Below are 8920 nucleotides of genomic sequence, written 5' to 3' on the forward strand. Positions count from 1 at the left end.
GGTATGGTTATAGTAATGGAGCTACTTAAGGTTGTGAAGCGAGAAGGATTTTTTCTTAAGAATCGGGCATTTCTTGGGGCGAGGGGAGTTTGGTTAATTTGAAAGGGAAGGGGGTGAGGGGGACTGGGCAGGGGAGGAGCAGGGAAGAGGGGCAGGTGTGGAGCAGGGGAGCTGAAGAAACAGAGAGAAGGGACAAAGTCCAGTCAGAACTGCATTAAGCTCTTGGTGAGTTGTTTGCATATCTGTCAGCATGCCCAAGGAGCAGCCAGCCACACTCTTGTTTTTAGGGATTTTAGTCAGTTTCACTCTCAGGGTGTCAGTGCTTTGATGTTTGGGGTTACAAAAGCTGTAGATGAATTTTTATTTATTTTAAAACAGCTGTTTTCGTTGGGATTAAAAATAAATTGTAGAAACATTTCACTCCTCCTTGAACCCTGCTTGGGGAAGGAAAGATCTATATGTGTACACACAACTTTGCGCTGCACTTTAAAAACAACAGAAAATCATGGAAATATTTTTCTTGGTCTTAGCTTTGCAGCTGAATTTCAGTAGACAATGTTCCTTGAAGGGCAGATCTGTGTGGACAGCAGAGACTATTCCAAGGAGGCTTTCACTTTCTCCCTTTTATTGACCTCCTGATTTGGTTTTATAACATTATACTTTTGTCGGAGGATCTCAAAGCGATTTTGCAAAATTTAATTCTCACAAATGTCCTGCAATGTACTGAAGGGCTGTTATCCTCATTGTACAGAGGGTGGAAACTTGGGACACAGTGCAGTGAAGGGACTTGTTCAAAAGTTACTCCGGAAGGAGCAGTAGTCCTGATTCATCGCCCTCTGCTCTAGCCACAAGGTAACACTGTCACATGTTGTCAGTGTAACTGCTGAAATGTAAACTAAGGGTCTGGCTACCCTACCCTGGTTACAGTTGCATAGCTACGGGGCTGATGTGTAGACGCTTCCGACATCGGCAGAAGAGGTTTTTCCAACAGTGTCATCAATCTCTCTCTCCAAAAGGTGGTAGCTCGGTCAATGGAAGAATTCTTCCGCTGACCTTGCTGCGTCTACAGTGGAGGTTAGGTTAACTTTAACTATGTCACTCGGCACAAACTTTTTAACAGACCTGAGCGACGAAGCTAGGTCCATCTAATTTTTAGATGTAGGCAGGCCTAATGCAAAATTGGAACGAGCAGTAAGAAACAACTGAGTGTGAAGGTAAAATATACTACATCAACCTACTATGAAGTATTTCATTCTACTGTAACTGCGTGTACTTTTTTCCTGTTATGTTATATACCAGGAAAGGAAAAGGGGAATGGTGTAGGGTGCATCTGAAGTTGTTTAAAAGGTGAAAAAGGAAAATTGAGTTTGTGATTTCAGTTACACTGAGAAATACAAACTGCACAAGTGGCTGCTATGATATAATTGATTTATCAAATGGGACAGATATAAGGCCAGAGTTGCTGCTGGTGTAAATCAGCTTAGCTCCACAGAAATGAATGATGCTCATTTTCCACTAGCTGAACATCTGCCCCCATAAAGTTTTAATTTAGTGCACATGACTTGTCCACTCATGATCTGCTGTCTCCCACCTGTGGTTACAAACAACCAGCGCTCCCTTGTCATTCTTCATAGCTTCAGAGCTATTAACTTCCCTTTTTGTTGCACTCGTCACACTGGACATGTGAGAAGGGTCATGTGAGCATTTGTTAGCAGGACTTTCCTTGTTCTCCACAACTGGGTCATATGGATTCATTCAAACAAGGCATCCTTGTTAGGGACAAGTACTGGGGGGAGGGGGGATGTTTTTTCCCCCAGGACTCTGCCCTACAAATGGACAAATCTTTAATGCTGCTTCCCCATCTTACTTCATGCCTCTATCCCAGCTGGCTGGCTGCAGGCCCTATCTGTACTATCCCCACATATACCCTGTCAAGATTATCTAGGCAGCAGACGAGAAACAACAGATGCAGACAGATAGATGGAGGAGCAAAAGGAAACACTGAGACAATACTGGTCAGCATGATGGGCGGTTGTGTCAGCACAACAGCAGCCTAACCACTGTCACGATTTTTGTAGGCATCATGGCGAAGGAGAGTTTTGAGAAGGAATTTGAAGATGTATAGTGAGGTAGTTTTATGGATATTTATGGGGAGCTCCCTCCAAGCATCTAACTTACCTGGTGCGGCCCTGTCCTCCATTACCTCTCTTCACCAGAGCGTCCCCCAAAGAATTAGACGTGACGAAAACAGAGAGCACCATTGGTAAAACAACAGAGCAGGGTAAAAGCCGTACCAACCTACTGCCACAGCAGCCTGGAGAACCTAAAGCTCCCAAGCCGCAACTGGTGCATCTGTCATCTGTGCCCCCAGGAAGTGAATCAACATCACGGTCCTCATTTTAAAGAGGGGGGAAACTGAGGCACAGAGCGGTGACGTGATTTGCCCTAGGTGACTCAGCAGGTCAATGGGAGCACTGGGAACAAAGCTTTGGAGCTCCAGGTTCCCCCACTGCCTTGGCTGATTCCTTACACCACATGCCCCCAGCACACAGGGGTCCTTGCAGTTGGAGGTCACTGATCACAAGCATGGTTACAACAGTGTGACTTTATTAATGATCCTGCCTCTACCTTGGCTCATTCCTTCTCCTTGACATTCATAATCTGTTTAGCTTTCTTGTCCCCCCTAAATCAACTGCCAGGTCTGCACAGAGGTAGGTGCCTGTTGCTTAATCTTGCTCTGCCCCCTGTAGGCATTTTTGCTCTTTACTGGCTCTGTACAGCTGCTGCAAAAATACAAACCTCCCTTATGGGACAGTGAGGTAACAAATCTGGTTGCCAGGGAGTAGAATCTAAGATGGGTTAGCTGAATCAGGCTTTCCTTCATTTAGTCACTGCTGGGTTAAATCAAAATTGCTGATAAGGCAGCTCTTCAACTGGCTGAAGATCTGCTCTTCTGGCTGGTTATAAACACAGCTTTACCACTACAGTCCCAGCTTCTACTAGCTTCTGCCATGCAAGCATTTTATGGAGGTGGTAGACTCCAAGAGTGCAAGGGAATACTGTCTCAACCAACAGGAACCTGCCAGTCAAGCTACAGTTTAGCAGAGCTGATGGTGCGGGTAGGAGGCTGGTAAGAAAGAACCCAGGAATTCTTCTTGTTCAAAATACTATAATCATAGAGTGTCACCAAGAAGTTTATATTTCTCTGTATGTTTCTTTAAATGTAGAGAAGCGAGCCATTGAGCTGAGCATGGCAGGGTAATTTGTGGGTTCTTTTAACCGCTCATAGTCAAAAGTCCAGCCTGTGCTGTTCGTTTTATAGCTAGCTAGATGAGTTGTATTACCAAGGTAAATAAGTGACTGCCCTAAGGATGTTCACGGAGTGAGTTGTGGCCCCTTTGTTACTTAGTGATCAGAATCTCCACTTTACTCAGTCAGAATCCCAGTGGGCTAAGTAAAATTAGCTAAAAGTCAAAATATTCTTTTATTTTTAAAGGAGAAGTTGAGGTTAATGAACGATTCTATCACTTTTAGTTTTCTTTTCAGAATGCGGGAACTAGGGGATTTCAAGCAACTGTGGGTGGGGACTAAGGGTCATTAAATGTAAAACAATTCTGGGCAGAGCATTGATATAGGGTATTTCTTGGTACTATAGCTGTCTCAGTTCTCCACACATCACTGCCTCCGTTCTGCGCAGTTAACCTGGAAGGTGTGAGCCATGGGAATAAGCGCTTCAGTACCACAAACAAAAAAAAAGCTGACGGCTAAGGTATGCATGTACAGACAGAGAGGACCTGGGCTTGTGTAGCCTTGTCCCTGACAGATTTCAGCTCGCATTGATCTGACAGTGCGAGGCAGCCAGCGATGCGATCACATCACATCACACGCTGATGTTAGCCTGGGGGTTTCACGGCCAGAATCCCCTTCGCTTGTGGCCAGCACTGATCACTAAGTTAAGTAATTTTCAGATAGGAAACCCAGCAATGTTTTCTACTGGGGAGGGGTGGGGGGTATCTATTATCAGTGGCCCTTGAGAAGGCAAGAGGACTGTCCAGAGGAAATACAGCTGATGCTGAGGCTAGGTGGGACGTGCAGGCTCACAGCAGCCTGATCGCCACCTTAGAGTAGAGCAGCCTCAGGGCTGCTTGAAGTTACTCCGGCTTCTATTGGACTCAAGGAGACATTGATTATGGGAGTGCAGGCACACTTGGGCCACACCCCCTTTCCCCTGACATAAGCCCTCTGCTGGAGGCCAAGAGGGGAGGGGTGCAAACGTCACTACAGTGGCTCTGTTTACTAGCTGGTAGACAGTGCAGCCTTGATTGGACCAAAAGAGATGAACCATTGGCTTCAATGGAGATACTCCTGATTTACATCAGCGTAACAGAGAAGGGGGATCAGGCCCTCTGGTCTGATTCTCCATTGCCCTAGAGTCCCTTTACACTGACAGGCTAACGCGAAGCCTCTCGGCTTGTGACTACACCCCCAGCACAGGGATCCTCTATGCCAGGATGGCACACCTGCAGGAGCACGGGGTGCAGAGGGCTCCCTGGGCTGAAGCAGGGATGGTGCAGATCCATGGTGGGGCACCAGTCCTGTGAAGCCTGACGGGAACCACTGACCTCACAGCACGAGTTATGCAGCCACACCGCTCCCCGCACAAGCCCCTGAAGTGAGGAGAGGCATGCAGGCTGCCTGACGGAGCTGGGGTGGCCCCGCCCGCAAACGTATTCAGCACCTCAGGGTATGTCTATACTGTAATTAGACACCATAGCTGGCCCATGCCAGACAACTCGGGCTCCCAGGTTTCAGGCTGCAGGGCTGATGAATTGCTGTGTAGACTTTCAGGCTGGGCTAGGGCTGCAACCTGAGATCTGGGCCCTCCCACATCGCAGGGTTCTAGAGCCTGGGCTCCAGCCTGGGCCCACGAATGTCTACACTGCGATTAAACAGCCCCTTAGCCCAAGCCCAGGGAGCTGTCAAGGCCAGCTGCAGGGTTTTAATGGCAGTGCAGACAGACTCTCAGAGCTGATCAAACAGGGCAGGGCAGGCAAGCCACAGGGGGACTGGGAGGAGCCAGTTATATTGCTCCATTCTGGGGAACTGCAGATAAGATTCAACTGATCGGCTAGCTTAGTGCTTAGTCAGCAGCTAAAGTCAGCCAGCAACAGCCAGGAACAAGCGCTGGAGCAGGCTACTGGCCACCGTAGAATGGCGCCTGCAGGGCAGCATGTTCCAGTTCGTTCGGTGTTCCTGGAAAGGGAGCAGCCTGCCTTGTGCCATGGCCCAAAAAGTCCACTCAAAATGAAGCTTCATTGTGACAAACACCCAGCTTTCACTGGTGGTTTTAACAGTGAAAGTAATAACTCAGCCTTGAATTTCAATCCCCAGAGGAGAACTGTCAGTTTTGAGACAAACCCCAGACTATGGAGAGCCCCAGGCTGTAGGGACTTACAAATATCCTCCTGACACCTCCTGACCGCAGACACCTCCTCAGCCTGATGCACACAGCCACTGAGCTGTGGCCCGGGCTGAAATATGTCACCAGGATTATTCTGTAGTATGTCAAATTGGTGCGGTGCTAGCCTACTGGAATCCTAGGAAATGGTGGGTGCAGCCCACCACCACCAGGAACAAAAGACCCACCCTCTCAGACCGGGGGACGTGGGGGGGACGGGTCACAGGACCCAGAAATCAGTTGAAAACCTGAGATGAAAACATATTTTGTCTAGCTTGTCTATTTAGACGGCAAGCTCTTTGGCAGGGACAGCCTCTTAGTATGTGTTTGTACAGTGCCTAGCACAACGGGCTCTTGATCTCAGGTGGAGCTTTAGGGGCTACTGCAACATAAGCAATACGAGGGAATTTTCCTCAAAATGTCTGATTAAAGACCTAAATTTCTGGAGGTTCGTCTGTCACTGTTAGCCCTAATCCCTGGATGAGACCGGTTTAGAGACGGTTTGCTAAACACTCTTTTGAATTATCTAAGTTTGTCTCCTAAGACTGATTTTCCCCCGTAGACACAATATGATGCGCTGACACTGCGTACAGGCTGCAGAAGGTGCTCATGTGTGCACCGTGGGTTTGATTTACTTCAAAAAGTCTGTACCGACTCCTCACATGCACAGGAAACTTGCATACTTCACAGACAGCGAAAAGCAGGCTGCAAATGCTACAGCAAAGACCAATGTTGTACTTGTGGCTTCCTCAGTCGGTGGTTTTAACGACATATTCTTCAGGAGTGCTGCAGGAAGAAGACATGTTTCAGGGCAACATACACAGGTGCAGTCAAACCAAAGACAAAGCTGCTCTTCAAAGTTACAATCCAGATTTGTGCCAGAGCCCCAACCTCAAAACCAGATAGTGAAAGAGGAACATCTCATTTACTATATGGTTTGAAGCATGCCGGCTGAAACCCAGTGCATACATCACCCACACAGATTCAGATAACTGGGTAGAGAGCCCCAGACAATGTAAAAAGCAAGGACCTGGTAACAATGCGGGCCCTGTCACATGCCTACAGCAAGTCCCATGTTGATGTTGTCTCAGTGGCAGATTGTGCCTTTGCAATCTGCCCTTAGTGAAGGGCAGCATGTAGCTACCCCACCACCCTGCAAGAGCAGAGCAGAGAACAAAATGTGAGGGAGCAGAGAGGGAGGGACTCAAAGACTCACCCAATTCCCCTCTTGTGCTGGGAGGGAGGAGAAAATTACAATGCCCCTTTTCTTGAACCAGCCTCTTCCCCACTCACCCAACTATTCTAGCTAGCAAATGGGGAGAGTGGAGCCAGCCAGCTTGCAGCACTTTCTCAGGTGGATAGCTCCCCACCGCTCTCCCCACCTCAGCCAGATCATGACCTGGGGTGGGAGGGTAGCTTTATTCCCTTAAATGGCCAACAAAGGACTGTTGCAGCCTAGCCCTATCCTATTTGCTCATTTTATAACCTGCAGCCAGGACCTGAATAGCTGGTGGGGGAACTTCTCCCTTGGACACCAAAACTGGCTGTCCAGATTGGAGCATGGCGGGAATGATGGTGCTGGAATCAGGATTGACTCCAGCTCTCTTTCTCATCTTGGGTCTGCAGCTCCCAGGACTAAGAACTTCTGTTTGTATTTGTTAATTAGAATGACAGGTGGCTCCATTAATACTGTGCTAATAATGGCCCTGATACTGCCACTCTCTGTGGCCTTGGGCAACTCTCTTAACCTTTCCTCCTCAGTTTCCCCATCTGGGGACAGTGACTATCACAGGAGAGACTTTTGAATTGCTTGTAGCAAAGGCCGGGGACATCTGGAAATGGGCAACCTGTGTCAAGTTCAGCATCCCACTCTGCCCTCTATAATCTCTGATTCCTAGAGGCCAGGACCCCAAAAAGCAGCCAGTTGTGCCCCGAGCCTAGCTCCCAGAGGAGGCTCAAGAAAAAGAAACATCTCCCCCATTGTGCTTTCTGCTCCCCTGGCCTCCTGGCCTAACCTGGGGTTTATGATGCAGTGTGCTAACGTGGCGCCGAGGAGCCACAGTCATGGCCCACCCCCGTGCCAGGCGCTACTCAGACACACAATGCACAGACAGTCCCTGCCCCACTGAGCTTCCACCAGACACGTCAGCTGGGGGACCCAGCCGATGGAGATGGACAGACAGACAGTGCATGCCAAGGAAGCAGTGAGACATTGGGAGGCAGCCGGGCTTGCAGGGTACAATTGCACCCCCAGATGTCACATGCCCAGCCACCTATAAAGGGGCAAAACCACCCTCCCAAACACCCCCAACTGGGCCTGCTTTTAAAGGTGCCCCAACAATGGGTTGGCTACTCTGCCTCTCAACAAGTCTCATCTAGCCAATCGAAAAATCACATTCCGTTCAACCCCCCCGCCAATTACATGGCCACTCAATCACAAAAACACACCAATGGGGAAAAATGGGTCCCCCTCCACACACACACCTGGTGCATGGGTGGGAGTCCACACCTGGGTAGCAAATGAGGTGAGATGATGGGGTGAGTGGAGATAGGCTGAGCAGGGTCTTGAAAGCAGAGACAAGTTGTTGGTGTTTGATGCAATGGAAGGGGGGGCAGTGACATGGTACGAGTAACAAAGTAGGGAAAGTATCTTTGCAGCAGCGTTCGGCATAGCTATAAGCAGGGCAAGGTTGCATCACAGCATGCATTGCATGTGCCCCTCCTAACCTGTGCAATTCACCTTAAATAAAGCACAGCTCCCTAGCATTCCTGGAGAACAGTTCCTCACCTGCACGTGGCTCTGGCTGGCACACACAAGGCTGCACAAATCTTCTGATGAAGTAGGTGAGCATGGTCATCCTCCCAAGAAGCTGCTCCTCGGGAAAGCAAAAACATCACAATGACTCTTCAAACAGCATTTCCTGCAGGTGCCTCCTTCTAGTTCTGCCCCCCGAGGCATTTCTTCTATAGACCTTTCCTTCCAGAAGTGGCTCCTGGCGGAGTTTCTGAGTCAGAAGTAAGGGCACAAGTACCAAATATCCCCCACCTTGCAGCCTCCTCCACAGTGGCCATGCAGTCAGTCCTGTGTTTCCAATAGCAGCTTCCCGCTGTGTCGATAAATCTTGGCTGTAAACTAACCAGCTCCATTATGCAGGAAACTGTCAGGAAAGAATTATTAGGACAAGCATTAGTCAGTTTCCTGTGGGCGGGGCAGCGTGGGGAGGAAAGCTGGACTCTAACCTTTTATATAAAGAACTGCTGCATTTTTAAATACTCAAAACAACCCTGTGAGGCAGTGAAGTGCTGTTACTGCTTTTTTATGGCTAGCTACAAGGTGGGCCACAATGAGGGGAAGTGACTTGGTCAAAGCCATGCCGCAAGTCAGCAAAAGAGCTAAGAACAGAACCCAGGAGTCTGGATTCCCAGCACTCATCTCTAACCACAAAGCAGTATTGCCACATG

The 8920-nt window shown here is 48.8% G+C and overlaps 1 long non-coding RNA gene across 1 annotated transcript; it reads right to left on the reverse strand.

The window, feature by feature from the left end:
- Window positions 1–5448: 5448 nt before the first annotated feature.
- LOC137165458 (uncharacterized) lies at window positions 5449–8597 on the reverse strand. Its single transcript, XR_010923372.1, has 3 exons — window positions 8505–8597; window positions 8247–8328; window positions 5449–6244 (listed from the first exon to the last, which is right to left on the reverse strand). It is a non-coding gene; the product is annotated as an uncharacterized lncRNA (long non-coding RNA).
- Window positions 8598–8920: the final 323 nt, after the last annotated feature.

The sequence above is a fragment of the Emydura macquarii genome, unplaced genomic scaffold (genome assembly GCF_026122565.2).
Source record: "Emydura macquarii macquarii isolate MOO-44397 ecotype Brisbane River unplaced genomic scaffold, CSIRO-AGI_Emac_v2 contig_2768, whole genome shotgun sequence".
In the NCBI taxonomy this organism is placed as follows: Eukaryota; Metazoa; Chordata; order Testudines; family Chelidae; genus Emydura; species Emydura macquarii.